This window comes from Delphinus delphis, chromosome 4 (assembly GCF_949987515.2).
Source record: "Delphinus delphis chromosome 4, mDelDel1.2, whole genome shotgun sequence".
Classification (NCBI taxonomy): Eukaryota; Metazoa; Chordata; class Mammalia; order Artiodactyla; family Delphinidae; genus Delphinus; species Delphinus delphis.
In genome coordinates, this window is record NC_082686.1 from 58,929,009 (window position 1) to 58,949,534 (window position 20,526).

A 20,526-nucleotide genomic window follows, 5' to 3' on the forward strand; every position below is an offset into this window, starting at 1 on the left:
ACTTCCCCTTATTAGGAAAATTTGTAAGACTTTTAAATGGACAGAGATTACTAGGTGTTTCTATTTGTTTTCTCTTACTATTGTAATAAGTCACCCCAAACCTAGTGGATTAAAACAACACAAATTTATCATCTTATACTTCTGGAGGTCAGATGTCAGAAATGGGTCTTATTGGGGGGCTTCCCTGGTGGCGCAGTGGTTAAGAATCCACCTGCCAATGCAGGGGACACAGGTTCGAGCCTATTGAGCCTGCACTCTAGATCCCATGAACCACAACTACTGAGCCCATGAGCCACAACTACTGAAGCCCACGTGCCTGGAGCCCATGCTCCACAACAAGAGAAGCCACTGCAATGAGAAGCCCACACACCGCAATGAAGAGTAGACCCCGCTCGCTGCCACTAGAGAAAGCCCACGCACAGCAACGAAGACCCAACGCTGCCAAAAATAAATAAATAAACTAATTTTTTTTTTAATTAAAAAAAAAAGAAAAAAGAAATGGGTGTTACTGGGCCAAAATCACGGTGTCAGCAGGGCTGGGGGATCCAGAGGGGAATCTGCTTTTTCCAGCTTCTGGTGGTCACAGCATTTCTTGGCTTGTAGCCTCTTCCTCTCTCTTCAAAGCCAGCAGCCCAGTATCTTCAAATCTCTGACTATGATCTCCTCCTCTCCTCCCTTTTCCACTTTAAAGGACCTTTTAGTTCCATTGGACCCACCTGGATAACCCAGGACAATTTTCTTATATAAAGTCATCTGATTAGCAAACTTAAGTCTCTGTGCAATCTTAATTCCTCCTTTCCACATAACATAAGATACTCACAGGTTCCAGGAGTTAGGACATGAGCATCTGGGGCAGGGGGCATTATTCTGCCTACCACAGTGTCCTTTCAATGGAATGCTCATTGTTATCTATCTACTGGACACTCGGGTTATCTGATTTTATACGAATATTCTCCTTGTCTTTGACAAGGCTATTTCACAACTCTGTAAACTGGAAAAACTGAGAGCAGTGCAAATAATTCTTCTCTATAGAAATACAAATGAATTATATCTAGTAGATATATAATTTATTTCTTCCCTGTAGAAAAGATAATTCCAAACTATATCTCATTGCCATATAGATATTAAATAGTTCTACATCAATTAGTAAATTAATTTTAGCATTGCTGAGTACCTAGATATGTCTGCTCTTCAGAGTTTCCTTTGAATCAGTTTTAACATCTTCTCATTTCTTATTAAATCTTTGACAGGTATTCATTTTTTATCAGTATGAGAATGACGATTTTATCTTTTAAAAGTTAAATTTTAACACCCTTGAAATTACCCAATAGCTGAGAACTATCTGTCTGGAAAATATACCAGAAGCTGATACTGTTTAGAATAGTATTTTCCAATATGTGCTCAATCTAACACTAACTCTGCTAGTGTTAATAGATGTTCACTGAAAAAAGGGTTTCATTTTAAAATAATTTGGAGGAAGATTTTTATTTACAGAGCCTCTCACAGGGCTAGTATTCCATGTCAAGCATTTCAGATGATTCCATTTCAGATTATTGGATTTTTGTCACATTGTAAGCTAATAACAAACCAGTAGCCAAGACTCTCATAAAATTATAATGTTCATATCAAAACAAAAATTTATTTTCTCAGTTCCTTTGCCTCAATTTACCCAACTTCAAAGTGCTCTTGAGTGTGTTTAACTAAAACCTGCTCGCAATCAGGAGGGTTGTTGGTATTGCAGGTATATCTCAGAAGTGAGGCTATCTCTGATTTTCGTTTGATCTGATTTTTTTAGATATTCAAGAGATTAAGGTTGGAATTAGAGTGCCAAATTATTGATTTTTAATAAACCATCAGTGACTCAAAAACTCTTGTTCATTATCCAAGCTTCCACCTTCCTGCTAACAGAGGGCCTGGTAGCTGATAGGCAGATAACTCCTTGGTGACCATGAATGAGAGAAAGGTGAGGCATGTAGTCTTTCAGATCAATTAAGATAATAAACACTAAAATCATTAGATGTTTACCATTTTCCAGGCCTTGTGCTGAACACTGCGTATAACTTCATTTAATGTCTGAACTTGTAATATCCTTATCTTGCTAAAGAAGAAACCAAACCGTGAAGCCAGTAAGTCACTTGTTCCAAGTCACATGACATGTGAGTAGCTGAGCTGGGATTGAGGCCCACACATATACAGCATCATGACACACAGACCCCCAATCCCTTAGCTGATTGGGGCCAGATGTAGTTCAGATTTCACAATTTTTAAGATTTTAGAGAAGTAAACAGTTCATTTGCTGTATATGACAACACCCCTAGCTAGCGGGGTTGGGAAGCAGCTCACGATCAAACACATGAATGTATCTACAGCACAACATAAATATATTCATGCTGAGATGAATGGAGGCTATAAATTACCTTATATCTATCTACTCAGGTCACATTTCGTTGCCAAAGGAATTGTAAAACAGCTTCCATTTTCGGAGATTTTTGGATTTTAGGACTGTTCATAAAGGATTTTGGACCTGACTTCTTTTCAAGCGCCCATCTCTGTTCACTAAATTTAGTATCTCTCTCTTTCCTGGATAGTGCGGACAGAACACTGCTGATTCTTACCGTTTTATTTTAAGTTTTGTGAGCCACCAGCCCTCTAACACCAGGTTCCTTTTTCAGTCAGGGTAAAACGCAATTAGCCTGTAAGGGGAGCTCCAGGCCTCCAGTTTCATTCCCCTTCTTCACCACTCCCCACACCCCAGTGCACAAGCATCTGGATGTGTCAAGAGGCCTTTCATTGAGCCACTGTACTAAGGCTGTGGTCTCTTTGCCCCAGTATATTCTTTCTGGGGAGTCCGTCTTGCCTCTGCATACCTGATGCTCCTGCCTGTGGCCCACCCCGCCCTGAGAGAGCACGGGGTGGGGAGCTTAAATAGATCAGCCTCCCATAGCCCTTAAGGAGATGCAGACTGGCCCTCCTTTTTCCTTGGCAGGCTCTTGTACTGCCTTTCCTTGCTGTCGGTGTGGTACACTTGAGAAGTCGGAGGCATTAATCTAAGCCCAGAAGAACATGGGCAAAACAGATCTTCATTAAATGTAGCAGAGAGAGGCCTCCACATCCTCAGCCTGTTTCACCAGGTCACCCCATTGGCATCTGGGATACAAGTTCACGGAAGCAAGCGTATGTGTTCTGGTCTTGTCCTTGATGCATCTCTCTCACATGAACTTCAGAGGGAGGTGGCCATAGTAAGACTGTTTAGTTAGGTCCCCCGACAAACACTGTTTCATTATCATTTGGACACAATTTATAAATATGGTTCTCTAGGGGTGGGCTTTCTTAGTTTCAGTCACATTCCAGGCCTGTTCCCCTCTGTTACACCTTGAATTTGGGTGTTTTCATACTTTCTCAGGCCTACGTTTATAGGATCGTTCTGGGGTTATTTCTGAAGATAGCTCATTGCATCCATTTATGTCTTATATTTCACCAGTTTAGCTTTCAGAGGGTAACTGTGCACCCAGAGTTGGTATTCAAAACCCTGAACAACTGGAATGGCACAGGCACCAACCAATCAGAACAGACAACAGATACAAACAACAGAACGGGCTGTGCTGAGCCGCGCTGGTGGAGCCTCAGCCTGGCTCATGTGTGTCTGTATAAGAAACTAGCCTATGATTCTATTCTAGTTTCTACTCCTTATTTGGCCCACTTGTGAACTGTATCTTCAAGTAACATTGAGGAAGGGCAATCAGAAAATTTCTATGGCAATAAAACCATTCTAATACATGCTGCAGTGGGAAGAAATAAATAACAAGCCAATGACAGTGCTAATTACTCTTTCTACCCACTTATGTGTAATAAGAAAGGAACTCTTTTCAAGTAGAAGCTGATATCTCTCTGAAAGGCAGGCTGTGGCCTCTAAGAATCCGCTTTTACTTCTAAAAGGACAGGTCCTAAGAGACTGCATCAAGCCTTCAGCTCACAAAGAATTGCTGCTTTCACCATTCAAATTATTCAGTCTAGAAAGCTCCCCCAATATATTTCCTAAACCTGCTGACTGTAACTGTTACCGATCCTCCTGAGTTGGTCCCCAACAATGGTCCTCCTGCCCAGTGCCGCTCGTGCCAACAGAACAAGACAGAGTTTGGTTCAGAAGCAAAGGACAGCTTTATTCTCTGATCAGAGAATGGAAAGATGCGACCTCTCACCCTCGAGCATTTGCTCTCCCCTCTGGAAGGCCGTGGGCGGGGCTGCTTTATCAGGACGCCAGCAGCGGGGAGGGGGCTGAGCTCTCGCGGGGCTGCGCTGCGCTCTAGACCGCAGGGCGGGCAAAGCGTGTCTGCACACGGCCGCCTCCGCCATCTTGAACTGCAGTGTCGGGTCCAGCCGCTTCGCAAGAGGAAATCTGGTGTGAAGCGCCGGAGGTGAGGCGTCTGCCCGTGGCACCCTATGAGCAAGTGAAACTAGACGAAGCACTGAGGAAAGAAAAAAGGTTAGAACCAATTTTATTATCTAGTTTCTTTCTTTCTTTTTTTTTTTTTTGCGGTACGCGGGCCTCTCACTGCTGTGGCCTCTCCCGTTGCGGAGCACAGGCTGCGGACGCGCAGGCTCAGCGGCCATGGCTCACGGGCCCAGCCGCTCCGCGGCATGTGGGATCTTCCGGGACTGGGGCACGAACCCGTGTCCCCTGCATCGGCAGGCAGACTCTCAACCACTGCGCCACCAGGGAAGCCCTCTAGTTTCTATTTTTATCACCCAGGATTTGTTAATAGGCTTGGTCAGTGACAAATGTCTCTTCTGTCTTTTGTCCTGTGCCTCCGTCTTGAGGAGTGCTGAGGGGCGAAGGTCCATATTCTGTAAGTGGTTCCTGCTGATTTGGGGTGTCAGCCATCGTAACCTTGGGTAGAAGAGCAGAACTTCTCCCCAGCTGCCTTTAGATATGTTTCGTTGTCACCAGGCCCGAGCCCAACTCTTTGTGTCCCTGAGCACCGCCATTTGGAGTTTTATAGTTACTCATGGCCCAAATATTAGCAAGAGAATAATGGTCTTAAGGGACCCAGGAAAGGGAAAAACCACGTGATACCAGGGAGGGCCTGTTTTACCCAGCTGCAAGTTTGTTCAGTCAAATGAGGCTGAATAGCTTGAAGTCGAAGCCGGTGTCACTGGCCACCATTGCCACAGTGCCTGTTACCTTTTTTATGGTGATAGTGTGATATATGGTTCCCCCCGCCAAGGTCACTAGCACCCCTATAAGTGCAGTGTTTCCTGCAATTAGGAGTCCTTTCCTGTTTTAGGTTGGGTGTGACAGATCCAACAATCAGTGAAGTTCCATCCTTCCTGAATATCCCTGGTCACATTTTTGTTGTTTTTCGGAAGAGAAGCTTCAGGTCAGAGGGAGGTTCACACAAGTAGTCGTGGGGGTCCATTGCCCCAGGTTGTCTCTCCGGAGGTTGGGGCTGGGGAGGCCCCTTCACTCGAATGTGATGTGCCCCTGGAGTGATCCCCTGCAACTTCAGGGCAGAAGGGGTGGTTAGGATACCCAAGTGGGGTCCGTTCCACTTAGGAGTAAGCTGATCTTGTGGGCTGCCTGTTTTCCAGGTTTTTAGCTTCACCCAGTATCCTGGCTGGAAAGAGTGGAGGGCCAAATTGGTGGGTGTGGGCAGCACCTGGTTACCATATTCTGTGAGAGCTTTCATGTTTTCTCCTACCTGGAGGGCATACTGAATTGTTCCATTTCAAGGGTGTTAAGGTGTCCCTTCTCTCAGGCTTGGCAAATGGGTCTACCACATAAATTCAAGTGCACTTAACTTTAATTTATCCCTTGGGGCTAACTGCAATTGAGAGTAACTTAATCCGATTTTCTTGAGTCTCCTGGCATAGTTTGACTAAGGTTCATTTTAAGGTCTGATTGGATCTCTCTACTTTCCCAGACAATTGGGGTCTCCAGGCTGAGTGCAAGGTGCATTTTAAGCCCAGGGCACTTGTTATCCGTTTTGTCACTTGACACACGAATGCTGGGCCATTATCAGTTTGTAGGGATCCTGGGAGCCCAAACCTGGATATTATCTCTTTTAGTAATACTTTAGCCACTTTGGCTGCCATTTCACTTCTAGTGGGGAACACTTCTACTCACCCTGAAAATGTATCCACTAGCACCAAGATATACCTGAAGTTGCCCGATGCACTTGGTGTGACAGTGAAATCAATCTGCCAGTCTTTCCCAGTCTGATGGACCTTATGTGGAGGCCTCTGGGGGGTCTGGTATTGGGGTTGTGGATTGTACAGATGGGGCATGTCTCAACTAACTGATTGATAATGCTTTTCGTGCCAGGAGTTACCATGACCTCAACTGAACAATTATATAGGGGTTCCTTCCTGTAGTGAGTTCCTTGATACAACTTCCCTGATGGCTTGACAAGCTGCAGTTTGGGGAAAGAAGGATTGCCCATATTTATTAACTAGCTATCCAGGGTCTCCTAGATCTCTACTGAAGCCCTATTTCTGGACTGTGTCTAATTCTTCCTTTGTGTAGACTGGGGAGTAATTGGCTGGATCTGGCCTTTTAGGTATGAAGGGTAATTGTCAACTTACTGGTTCTAGGGCCACCCTTTCAGCCCCTACGATGAATCACTACCACTGTTTTTGGAAGCTGCACTGCTTCTAGGGATCTCAATATGTTTAAGCCATTTTTTACCTGCTTATTCTCTGCAGTAAGCATACCTCTTTCTTTCCAAATAGGCTGTGTGCATATAGGATGGCATACACATACCGGGAATCTTCATAAACTTTTAAGATCTTCCCTGGGAGGTCACTGCATATTCCGCTAATCTTTTTCCCTTTCTCATAAAACTGTTCCCATCTGTGAGCCATTCCTCATCAGTGTTTCGAAGAGGCTCACTTCCTAGGTTGGGGCAACTGGAATAGATCTTGTCTGTGGTTTCTATACAGTCATGCTCCATCCAGGAGCTCCATTTCTGTGGGTAGCAGGGTGGCAGGATTTAGCATGTGACAAGTTCTTATGGTAGCCACCTGGTTGTCTAAAAACATAGCCTGAACTTGAATTCACCTTCCAGGGGATAGCCATTCTGTCCCCTTAGAACTTACTAAAGCCTGAACCTGGTGTGGAGTCCATATAGTGATTGGCTGACCAAAAGTTAACTTTTCAGCCTCTTTTAGTAGGGTTGTAGTAGCTGCTACTGCCCGTAGGCAAGGAGGCCATCCCTTAGTTGTTTGATCTAATTGTTTATAGAAATAAGCAACCACCAGAGTAAGGGGTCCTGGTTTTTGAGCTAATATCCCAAGGGTGATTCCCCTTCTTTCCTGAACGAAAAGCTTAAAGGGTTTAGCTAAATCTGGGAGGGCCAGGGCAGGGCCCTGAAGTAATTGCTTTTTCAATTCTTTTTTTTTTCCCTTGGGACAATAAAGACCAGATAATTTATCTGGTCCCATTTATAATGAAGAGACAGTGGGTTCACACTCAGAAGACTTAATTACAAAGTAACATACCGACAAGGAAAAAATTGTCCATCTGCCTATCTATCTATTCATAAAATCACTTAATCTTTGTTTTGGTGGAGACCTTAGAAGTCTTCTGTCCCAACCAGGCACACAAAACATTTTTTTTTCTTTTCAAACACACTTGACAATTTATTTATTCAAACATATCCTGTTTCTACTTGAATGTTTCCGATTAGGGGCAACTCACTTCTTTTCAAGAAAACCTAGTTCAGCAGCCAGCACATATAGACAGCCAGTAATGTTTGCTGCATGACTACTTGAAGTAACTTACAGCCTTTTAGGGTTTTGCAGCGGGAAAGGACCATAGAGTGTGGAAAAATGAGACTTATATTGGTTAATGAGATGTATGTTGTTATTTAGTTATTAGTGACAGGTTGGAATAACAACTCCGGCCTCTCATTTCCGGAGAGACAAGGAGAAGCCAGGAGAAAAAAAGACTTCCTGGGGTGAATGGGCGTCATGTAGAGAAGGGATTCACCTAATTTTGACTTGTTCCAGAGAGGGCAAAGCCAGGGGTAAGAAAACTGGTAGTTGCTTATAAGCCAATTTCAGCTGAATTCAGGGAAGAGGTTTTTAATTGTTAGAATTGCTTTTTCAATTCTTGAAAGGTCCCTTCGCATTCTGAATTCCATTCAAAAGGATCATCGTCCTTTCCTTTCAACTTTTCATATAGACGTTTAGCATAATTAGAGATCCAGATGGGCAAAACCTGGCCGCCCCCAGGAAACCCCTAAGCTGTCTTCTAGTTTTAGGAGGGGCAAGGCTGCAAATGGCTTCTTTCTTCTCCTGAGGTAGGCTTCTCTGGCCTTCTGTGAGAATGAAGCCTGGATAGGTCACCCTATTTTGTGGTATTTGAGGATTTTTCTTGGACATCTCATATCCTTTATCAGCTGAGCTGTTCAGAGTGGTTACAGTGTTTTTGTCAGAGGCTTCCTTAGTAGGGCTGGTGGTCAGAATGTCATCTACATACTGAAAGAGGATTCCCTTCTCCAGATGTATAACTTTTACGTCCTTAGCTAAAGTTTCCTCAAAGATGGCAGGGGAATTTTTGAACACTTGGGGTAAGACTGTCCAGCAGTGTTGTTTTTGTTGTGTGTTTGGTTCCTGCCAAATTTTTCAAAAGCAAAAATTTCGTGTGACTCTGGGGCTAATGGAATACAGAATAACAGAAGAAGGCAATTTTTAAATCTAATAATACAGAATACCAGGTCCTGGTGGATGGTAGCATGACCAGCAGGGTATAGGGATTAGGGACAACTGTATATATATCCCAGGTAGCTTCACTGACTGCCCTGAGGTCCTGTATTATGCGGTATTCCCCACTGGCTTTCTTTATGGGGAGAATTGGGGTATTACAGGCTGATTGGCCTGGTCTAATAAAGCCTTGATCAGTTAGGCCCTGTATAACAGGGACAATGCCCAACAAGTTCTCCTGATTGCCATGTATGTCCAGGTTTTAGTTGGACTATCACGAGACTGGCTTCTACAGTTTGTCCCACACATCCATGGGCCTGGGGAGGTCAACTTGCTCTGTCCAGGGAGGTTTGTCCTCAGCCATTAACATTGTCACCTTGTGCCTTTTTTCTGATGCCGATCTCCAATTTGTCTCCCATTAGGTGGATAATAGTTCTCAATTTATGTAAGGTATCTCTTCCTAACAGGGATGCAGGGCATTCAGGAATGTATAGGAAGGAATGGCTGAGAGTATGCTCTTCCAATTTGCATTCTAATGGCTCTATGAATGCCCATCCTTGGGCCTTCCCTGATACCCCCATAATTTTACCACTCTTGTGACTGGGTTTGCCTGATCTGATATTCAGAACTGAGTAAGTGGCACCAGTGTCGACTAAGAATTCAACAAGCTTTTCCCCTATGTCCAGCGTCAGCCAGAGCTCCTTGGGGGTCAATTGGAGTGTCAGATTAGGAGACCCCTGGCTCCATCATTGTTCATCTATTTGGACCATCTGCCTTTGAGGGTAGTGGCCAGGATCTGCCATTTCCAACCCCCTCCAGGGGTGGTGAAGCCATTCTCCCTTCCAGTGTTCCTCTGGTTTACATATGACACAGTGATTGGATCCTAGTTTCCTTGGCTTGCTATCCCTTAGTGGGGACCAGTGTTGACCCCTGGAAGTCAGCAGGAGGGCAAAGAGCCATGGTGCAGCTGCTACTGCCTTGTACAGGGGTCAGGAGGATAGTGCTACTGGTGAGACAGTGGGCAAGATTTCCTCGGCTTCTTCTTGCCCACAAGTTCCCATCACCCCTGGGCCGCCTGGCACTGTGGGAAGGCCAGCCAGAGGCAATGGGCAGGCAGGCATGAGTTTTAGTCTCCAGTCCCCAGTGATGGCACAGTATGATTCCCTCAAGGGGGCACAGTCCAGATGACCCTGGGGGCTATGCAGTGTGCGTACCGCTCCCGACTATCAGGTTGTTGGGCAGAGTCACTCTGAATTCAGTGGAAGGCTGCCACCATTCTACCCTGTCAGAGTGTACCCAAGATCAGAGGCAATCATTCCCATGCAAATCTCCAAAACGTCCACTGTCCTCCAGCTGGAGCCAGAGTGAGTCTGAAGCCTAGTAGGTTGGTATAGGCAGCAGGGCCATGGTCAATACCATCTGGGCTGCCAAAAATTTGTTACCGAACTCCCTGAATTGGTCCCCAGTAAGGGGTCGTCTGCCCTGTGTTGCTTATGCCAATAGAACAAGACTGTTCAGAAGCAAAAGAAAGCTTTACTCTTTGGTCAGAGAATGGAGTGGTTCAAGCCTGTGCTCTAGAGTACATGCTCTCCCTGAAGGACCCTTGGCGGGGCTGTTTTATAGAGTCCTTATGGGGGTGGAGTGCTTGTGGGTCAGGTACAGCTATGCTGGTCACTTCACTCCAGATAAAAGTGCTGGGTGCAGCATCCCTGCACACGGTCCACCATGCTGAAGTGTCGGCTGCAGCCATTTCACACTAGGAACTCTGGTCTGAAGGGCCAGGTGCAAGGCCTCTGCACGCAGCACCCTATAAGCAAGTGAAACAAGACTAAGCACAAAGGAAAAGAAAAAAAGGTTGGACTTTATTTTATTACCCAGATTCTATTTTTATTTCCCTTGAATTGTTAATGTGCTTTGCCAGTGACATAACCTGCCCAGCAATGGAGAATACCAGGAGCCAAAAATACACATTTCATCTAAACAGTCTTGAACTTTCTGAAGTGTCAGCTACCAAGCTGCCCTTTGTACATGACCTATAGTGTCTCACTCGGGAGTTTTTTCTGCACACATCAGTCAGTGGCACCCTTTGACAAAGTATGACACTCCACTGTGGATCTATGATACGTCCTAAATAGTAGAAAAAAGAAGAGAACTAAGATATGGGAGTTGTTGCAAGAAAACTCTATTGTGAGCAGTAGCAAGAAAACAGAATTGGAAGAGAAGCCCCCTGGCCAGGAAGATGCAGCCAGGAGCTCCCACCAGAAAGATTCCTCTGGTTCATTACAGTATCCAGACATGGGGTTGGCTTCCAAGGCAAAAGCACAAAGCATTAACATCAGAACAAACATTAATATAGCCTCCCACTCTACAGAGAAGAACACAAATCTTTCAACTTCATCTCAATTTCCGTTAAGTCCTTTAGAGAAGTTTTCTGATGAATCTGCATAAAACCCGCTTTATAAAAATTGGTTTAATGGCCTCCTTGATTGGGACATTTCTGTTGCATAAAACATGGGATGACTGCCATTGAACAAAGTGTCCCCTTTATATTTCTCAAGACTAGAGAGAACAGAGTACAAAGTATGAAGAACTTTTTCTCCTCTCCCATTCTCTTTCCTTCAAGTGCTTATTTTAGGCTCATATTTATAGGTTGAAGGACAGCTCTGTACAGAAATTTGAAAATCCTAACTCCCCCAATTCCAGATCTCCTAACCCAGCACTATTGAAAGTATGTTCACATACCACTGCTGACTTTTTTTTATCAGTCCCTGACAAGATTATACAGCAATTGAGAATAGCATTTAGAAATTTTTTCAGCCATTTGTCACAATAATTTTAATTTTCTTGAAGCTAATCATAAAAAGAGAGGGGCTTATATTTTGAGTATTCATCCATTAAGCAGTGGGAATTTTTAAAAACTGGTTTTTTGTTTTTTTTACTTCTAGATAGTTTGATAAGCACTATCCTGACTTGTAGTCTTTCCAGTTGCCATGCCCTAATCCATAATTATGACCTTCCAATTAGCAATGCCTAGAGTGCAAAATCAGATACAGTGTCCAATAAAAATAATCCATCACCTAACATCAGTATACTTTTTGTTTCTGTTTTTTTAACCTTGAAAACACATTAGCTCATTTTAATTTTTGCAGTCATATGAGATGGGAAAGAAAATATTATCTGCATTTTATATGTGATTCTACTGAGCTCAGAAATAGTGTGCCCTGTGTGAAATGACAAGCTGGAGAGGACCAGGAGAGAGTAGAAAGACTATTTATTGTGTTAGTGACTGTGAAGAAATTGCTTAATCTCTCTGAGGTTTACTTTCCTTATCTGAAGCAAGCAGATAATAATACCTTGCAAGTTGAAGACTTGATGAAAAAAAAGAGAAAATATGGTAATCACTTAAAAAATTGTGTTATTTGGACTTGTTAAAGATCTCTTCACTAGAACTACAGGTAAAACAATGGTATCTCACAAAAGTAGGACAGTTTTTCCAGAACCTGGCACAAATCTAATTTTCAATAAATATTAGTGGGATGAATGACTAAATGAACAAGCACAGATTTTTTTCCTTCTGTACTGAATCCTTTCTAATGCTCATAGAACTTAACCAAGAGGAACATAATCACACCAATTTTGTTCCTTATTACTATATCACTTAGGATTTCAGGGGCTGTGTCCAAGTATACATAGATTTTTGGATACTCAGTTTAGAGATCTTCAAACTCATTCTAATTAAAGAACTCCTTTCTCCAAACTTTTATCCAGAATTCCATTTTTAAAACAAACAATAAATATTCTGTTGGAATAAATAAGGTGGTCTGGTTCCTCACTCACTTAGCCTCCCTCAGGCCCCACAATAGCCCCTGAGACACCTTCTTAGACCCGTAGGGCACAGTCTGAAAACCACTGTCTTTCTAATAATGGTGACTGGGTGACCAGAACTGACAAGAATTTAGTAAGTCAGAAAAAATAAAGGGTAAGCATATAGACTTTTAGGAGCATAACTATCTCTCCTGAAAATCTCCAAGAAGTGGCCAAAAATCAATTACTACATTTACCTTTGAAAGTCCAACCTATAGTGAGTTACTCATAACCTTCCATTGTTCCACCCAATTATGCTTGCTATATGCTTTGAGAGAAGTGCAAAATTAACTGTTGGGTACAGTGGTTTTAGTTGTTTGGTTGATTTTGTGATCATCCAGAGTCAGCTTTCCTCGAATTCAAAAACAGGAAAACACAAGAAATCAATGAAGAAGTTACAAACCTCTTGATAATCTTTGGCTCTTACAAGGGTCAGGTTGTTGCAAACACTGATCTGATGAATCAGAGGAAGTGTACTTTTGGGGAAGTAGAATGAGACCTCTTCAGCAAAAATATTTGAAAGAACATGCTGCAACCTCAGGTTAGGTTCTGGGCAAGACATCAGAGGTCCCAGGAAATTTGCCTTGGCTACAGTGGTTGGTACTGCATGGGGAGCTTGGGCAAATAAAGACTGAAAAGGCAGCATCCCAAGGGCCCATCCACAATTCAGAGTGGGTTCTTATTCCCCTTGGGTCAGCTGTCAAGATGAGGAGCTTAGCTTTCGCCTTGTTGAATTCATAGAGAAGGTGGGGTATGTAATTCATTCAAGAAAGTGCCAAAATGTTGAAAGAATCACAGCCTTTTGTTCTGAGTTTCCTGGTTGAGTTCTCTTGTCTACACGGTGAGAGATGCCCCAATGTGCTGCCAGTTAGTATGGTTTGAATTAGCAGCTACTGCACCAAGGTATTGTCATTCCATTTGTCCTCCCCCATTGATTCCTCTCTCTCGCTCTCTTGTAATTGAGGAAACTTTAATATACAAATTGGAATATTTTAATCTCTCTATAGACAAATTTTTGAGTCCTGGAGAGAACGGAGGAGGTGGGTAGGAGGACACAAAATACTCTAACGAATCTAGGAGGACATCTCTTTAATGTTTGAGGTAGCAGTTACATTTGACTTCGTTTTTCCTCTGCTCCAAATGAATTTTTTCCTTCAAATCACGTGGACTTGTACATCTTAGAGCAAAGCTGTATAAAGTGACTAGTGAGATAGAGACAGATAGTAAAGGAGGCCATGATTGCCACATGAATTTCATCTGGAATAATCTCAGTGCAGTTTACAAGGTCTGTATCACCTTCTAGCCATAGGTTATAAGTTAAACAATAATACTTTTGCAATAGCAATTTAGAGAGAGATAACCTCAACATTTCACATAAGAACTTTAAAATCACATGTTTGAACATCAACTCTGACGTTAGTAAAGAAACTTGACAAATACGTTCTTAGTTTGAAGCCGTAGGATATTTCATTGAGACTCTAGGAGGGGCTGGAGACTATTTTTTTTCCATTTTATGTGTAAGCAAAATTTAGGCCCAGAAATGTTAATGGCTGTTGTAAATGCTATGACTAGACCAAAATTTCCACATTACTGACTCTTGAACTAGCCATTAAGTCAAGACTTTATTCTAGTGGGATTCTTTGCAGAAGTAAGATTTTTTCATAGTCTTTCATAGCAATTAATTTTCTGAGCCTACATACAGAATCAAAAAGCAGGTAAAATTAGACATATTCTAGGACTAAGAAAATTGAACCAACTTTCAGTGTGTGGGGGTTTGCAAACCAAGTCTACACTGTTCACAGATTTTCTGCTACCCATAATATTTTTGAGGAGAAGAGCTTTTAAATTATTAGCTGTCTTTTTGGATTATTCTTATTTCAACTAGAAGAACTAGAAACTGCATGTGGACTCAATAAAGACCCCAGCTGCTGCTAGCCCTATAATTGAGAGTGTTAGAATTTTTAAATCATTTGACTTTGATTAACTCCCTGGGAAAGATGGCATGGGGTGAGATAGAGAGATGTGTAGGTCACAGGGTCATGATAAAATGTTCATTTCCATGTGGACAGCCAGAAGATGGACACTGGGAAGAAGTAGTGAACGGCTTGATGGAATATCTTTTTTTTGTTGTTGGAACATCTTTCATGGAAGCAATGTGTCTGTTGGGCAGTTGGTAACCTGAGAGGAGGTACACTCAGGTGGAGCAGAGAAGAAATCCGTAAAGATTGTGTGAATTTTATTTTCATTCTCCTAGGCCAAGGGAAAGGAGCCAGGAAGGGAAGAAGCAAACTGAAGTTTCCTCCACTAGAGTAAGGCAACTCATGCTGCAAATTATGCTGCAAATTTTTGATTACCATCATATAAAAAGATCTGTGTACTTTTGATGAAAGCCTAGGATGGGCTTGGGGTCAAAGAGAGGTGAAGACTTTGGGATTCTTGTCAACCTTAATGCTCCCCTCCTTTGGATCACAGTCTCTAAAGCCAAGAACTAATACGTTTTGCCAAAACTAATTCATCTTGAATAATAATGGGTATGAAACCCCCAAATTATGACTTTCTAGTGGCTTTCCACAGCCATTATTTAAAATAGGATAATTATACCATATAGGCAAACTAACCAGGGTTTATACTGTTAGATTTCAGTTTGTAATATGAGCAACATGATCAGAAGTCTTTTCATGAAAGACAATATTCTTCGTATTACATTGCTTTAAAAAGTATTCAGATATCACAGTTGTCTGTTTTTAGTTACTTCAGTGGTTTAGGGTCCCAGATTAATTAGTGCAATATCAAAAGTTTGATCTCAGAAGGTCTTTCTTAATTCCATGTCATTGCCAGGGTAAGAACTGCTTGGCCCTAAAATATGTATAGTTTTTGCTTCCTTATAGATCAACTGTCCCATAATTAATACCCATAATTCTAGCTAGACGTTTTGCTTATGCATTCATTCAACAAATATTTATTGAGCAATATGCTTGGCATCATGCCCAGTACTGAGGATTAGAAGATAAATAAGAAAAAAGGAAACAAACATTTAAGAACCTAGGCTGTCCCAGGCATTATGCCAACCAATTTACATGTAAAATGTCTTTTCATTCTAAATCAACCACACAGTGTACACATCATGACTTTTTTCCTTTAAAAATAAAACTCATTATTTTGAAAGTTATGAGTAATATATGATCATTATAAAGAATATGGAAAATATAGAAAGGTACAAAGAAGAAAATTATTATCATCTGTAATGGCAATCCCTAGAGATAATTATTATTAACTTGCAGAATCTTTTGTGTATGTGAACTAAGACTGTTCTGTGTTTGAAAAATTGTAGTGTGTCTTGAGGACGTGTATTTTCTGGCAGAGGTGCTGAGGGGATTAGAAACTGAAGGCTTAATGCTAACTTTGCTGTTTATATGAGACTTTGTGAGATTCATCCTCCTCCCCACTCTCACCCCACTTCATCCTCAGCTGGACAATTGCTCATCTTCCTTTAAGTCTAAGGACATATTTCCTCTAGGAGCTTTTCCCTGACGTTTCTTCCACACATTCACCCATAAGTTAGGTTCCCATTCTCTGCTCTTGGGGCACCCTGACTTCTTGTATGTTGCACTCTTATAATTGTAACAAAACAGTCAACTCCTATTCATCTAATGTACACTTCTCTCTTATTTATTGTTACAGCTTCACTCCCTAGCAAAGTGTCAGGTATATAAAATATTCTTTGGATTAACTGAATGAATGAAAGGTTATGGTGTAAAGACCAAAGGTTTTATAGGAATTCTGTCAGCACTAGAGGCTGTGAAAGTGGGCTAGGACCTGCTGCTCTAAACTTGGGTTCATATGTTGATGGGGGCAGTGGAGTGAGGGAAGTGCATGCCAGGATGAGGAGCAACATGACACAGAAGCTTGCTGTGGAACCTTGGGGAAGAGACTAAAGGATATGCCAATGATCCTAATTTACACAATAGATTAACTTCTGAAATTTCACTTTTTTTGGCAGTTGATTCATTTTCCTGTTCATATACACTAAATTCCAACACATGGATACACACATACACAGACACACACACACAGAGATGTAAAATTAGCATTTAAAAATTGTATTTAAGAATGCCTAAAGATTTTCAAATACAAGAGTATCTGAAAATAATACTGTAATAGTCTTAATCTCATACAATCAGTCAAATACTTGAGCAAATAGTCAGCAACACAAAGAGCCTAGAAACTTCCTGGAATTAGGAGGTGTGGAAAAGAACAAATTTCTTATTTGAGACACACTTAGGACATTTTTTATTGTTTACATCTTTATTGGAGCCTAATTGCTTTACAATGCTGTGTTAGTTTCTGCTTTATAACAAAGTGAATCAGTTATACATGTACATATGTTCCCATATCTCTTACCTCTTGTGTCTCCCTCCCTCCCACCCTCCCTATCCCACCCCTCTAGGTGGTCCCAAAACAACGAGCTGATCTCCCTGTGCTATGCGGCTGCTTCCCACTAGCTATCTATTTTACGTTTGCTAGTGTATATATGTCCATGCCACTCTCTCGCTTTGTCACAGCTTACCCTTCCCCCCCCCCATATCCTCAAGTCCATTATCTAGTAGGTCTGTGTCTTTATGCCTGTCTTACCCTAGGTTCTTCCTGACATTTTTTTTCCTTAAATTCCATATATATGTGTTAGCATACGGTATTTGTCTTTCTCTTTCTGACTTACTGCACTCTGTATGACAGACTCTAGGTCCATCCACCTCATTAAAAACAGCTCAATTTCGTTTTTTTGTGGCTGAGTAATACTCCATTGTATATATGTTCCACATCTTCTTTTTTTTTTTTTTTAACATCTTTATTGGAGTATAATTGCTTTACAATGGTATGTTAGTTTCAGCTTCACAACAAAATGAATCAGTTACATATATACATATGTTCCCATATCTCTTCCCGCTTGCGTCTCCCTCCCTCCCACCCTCCCTATCCCACCCCTCCGGGCGGTCACAAAGCCCCGAGCTGATCTCCCTGTGCTATGCGGCTGCTTCCCACTAGCTATCTACCTTACGTTTGGTAGTGTATATATGTCCATGCCTCTTTATCGCTTTGTCACCATTTACCCTTCCCCCTCCCCATAGCCTCAAGTCCATTCTCTAGTAAGTCTGTGTCTTTATTCCTGTTTCATCCCTAGGTTTTTCATGACATTTTTTTTTATTAAATTCCATATATATGTGTTAGCATACGGTATTTGTCTCTCTCTTTCTGACTTACTTCACTCTGTATGACAGACTCTAGGTCTATCTACCTCATTACAAATAGCTCAATTTCGTCTCTTTTTATGGCTGAGTAATATTCCATTGTATATATGTGCCACATCTTCTTTATCCATTCATCCGATGATGGACACTTAGGTTGTTTCCATCTCTGGGCTATTGTAAATAGAGCTGCAATGAACATTTTGGTACATGACTCTTTTTGAATTATGGTTTTCTCAGGGTATATGCCCAGTAGTGGGATTGCTGGGTCATATGGTAGTTCTATTTGTAGCTTTTTAAGGAACCTCCATACTGTTCTCCACAGTGGCTGTATCAATTTACATTCCCACCAACAGTGTAAGAGGGTTCCCTTTTCTCCACACCCTCTCCAGCATTTATTGTTTCTAGATTTTTTGATGATGGCCATTCTGACTGGTGTGAGATGATATCTCATTGTAGTTTTGATTTGCATTTCTCTAACGATTAATGATGTTGAGCATTCTTTCATGTGTTTGTTGGCAGTCTGTATATCTTCTTTGGAGAAATGTCTGTTTAGGTCTTCTGCCTATTTTTGGATGGGTTGTTTGTTTTTATGTTATTGAGCTGCATGAGCTGCTTACAAATTTTGGAGATTAATCCTTTGTCAGTTGCTTCATTTGCAAATATTTTCTCCCATTCTGAGGGTTGTCTTTTGGTCTTGTTTATGGTTTCCTTTGCTGTGCAAAAGCTTTGAAGTTTCATTAGGTCCCATTTGTTTATTTTTGTTTTGTTTTTATTTCCATTTCTCTAGGAGGTGGATCAAAAAGGATCTTGCTGTGATTTATGTCATGGAGTGTTCTGCCTATGTTTTACTCTAAGAGTTTGCTGGTGTCTGGCCTTATATTTAGGTCTTCAATCCATTTTGAGCTTATTTTTGTGTATGGTGTTAGGGAGTGAACTAATCTCATACTTTTATATGTACTTGTTCAGTTTTCCCAGCACCACTTATTGAAGAGGCTGTCCTTTCTCCACTGTACATTCTTGCCTCCTTTGTCAAAGATAAGGTGACCATATGTGCATCGGTTTATCTCTGGGCTTTCTATCCTGTTCCATTGATCTATATTTTGTGCCAGTACCATACTGTCTTGATTACTGTAGCTTTGTAGTATAGTCTGAAGTCAGGGAGCCTGATTCCTCCAGCTCCGTTTTTCGTTCTCAAGATTGCTTTGCCTATTTGGGGTCTTTTCTGTTTCCATACAAATTGTGCAATTTTTTGTTCTAGTTCTGTGAAAAATGCCAGTGGTAGTTTGATAGGGATTGCATTGAATCTGTAGATTGCTTTGAGTAGTAGAGTCATTTTCACAATGTTGATTCTTCCAATCCAAGAACATGGTATATCTCTCCATCTATTTGTATCATCTTTAATTTCTTTCATCAGTGTCTTATAATTTTCTGCATACAGGTGTTTTGTCTCCTTAGGTAGATTTATTCCTAGGTATTTTATTCTTTTTGTTGCAATGGTAAATGGGAGTGTTTTCTTGATTTCACTTTCAGATTTTTCATCATTAGTGTATAGGAATGCCAGAGATTTCTGTGCCTTAATTTTGTATCCTGCACCTTTACCAAATTCATTGATTAGCTCTAGTAGTTTTCTAGTAGCATCTTTAGGATTCTCTATGTATAGTATCATGTCATCTGCAAACAGTGACAGCTTTACTTCTTCTTTTCCAATTTGGATTCCTTTTATTTCCTTTTCTTCCCTGATTGCTGTGGCTAAAACTTCCAAAACTGTGTTGAATAAGAGTGGTGAGAGTGGGCAACCTTGTCTTGTTCCTGATCTTAGTGGAAATGCTTTCAGCTTTTCACCATTGAGGATGATGTTGGCTGTGGGTTTGTCATATATGGCCTTTATTATGTTGAGGAAAGTTCCCTTTATGCCTACTTTCTGCAGGGTTTTTATCATAAATGGGTGTTGAATTTTGTCAAAAGCTTTCTCTGCATCTATTGAGATGATCATATGGTTTTTCTCCTTCAATTTGTTAATATGGTGTATCATGTTGATTGATTTGTGTATATTGAGGAATCCTTGCATTCCTGGAATAAACCCCACTTGATCATGGTGTATGATCCTTTTAATATGCTGTTGGATTATGTTTGCTGGTATTTTGTTGAGGATTTTTGCATCTATGTTCATCAGTGATATTGGCGTGTAGTTTTCTTTCTTTGTGACATCCTTGTCTGGTTTTGGTATCAGGGTGATGGTGGACTAGTAGAATGAGTTTGGGAGTGTTCCTCCCTCTGCTATATTTTGGAAGAGTTTGAGAAGGATAGGTGTTAGCTCTACTCTAAATGTTTGATAGAATTTGCCTGTGAAGCCACCTGGTCCTGGGCTTTTGTTTGTTGGAAGATATTTAATCACAGTTTCAATTTCAGTGCTTGTGATTGGTCTGTACATATTTTCTATTTCTTCCTGATTCAGTCTTGGCAGGTTGTGCATTTCTAAGAATATGTCCATTTCTTCCAGGTTGTCCATTTTATTGGCATAGAGTTGCTTGTAATCTCTCATGATCTTTTGTATTTCTGCAGTGTCAGTTGTTACTTCTCCTTTTTCATTTCTAATTCTATTGATTTGAGTCTTCTCCCTTTTTTTCTTGATGAGTCTGGCTAATGGTTTATCAATTTTGTTTATCTTCTCAAAGAACCAGATTTTAGTTTTATTGATCTTTGCTATTGTTTC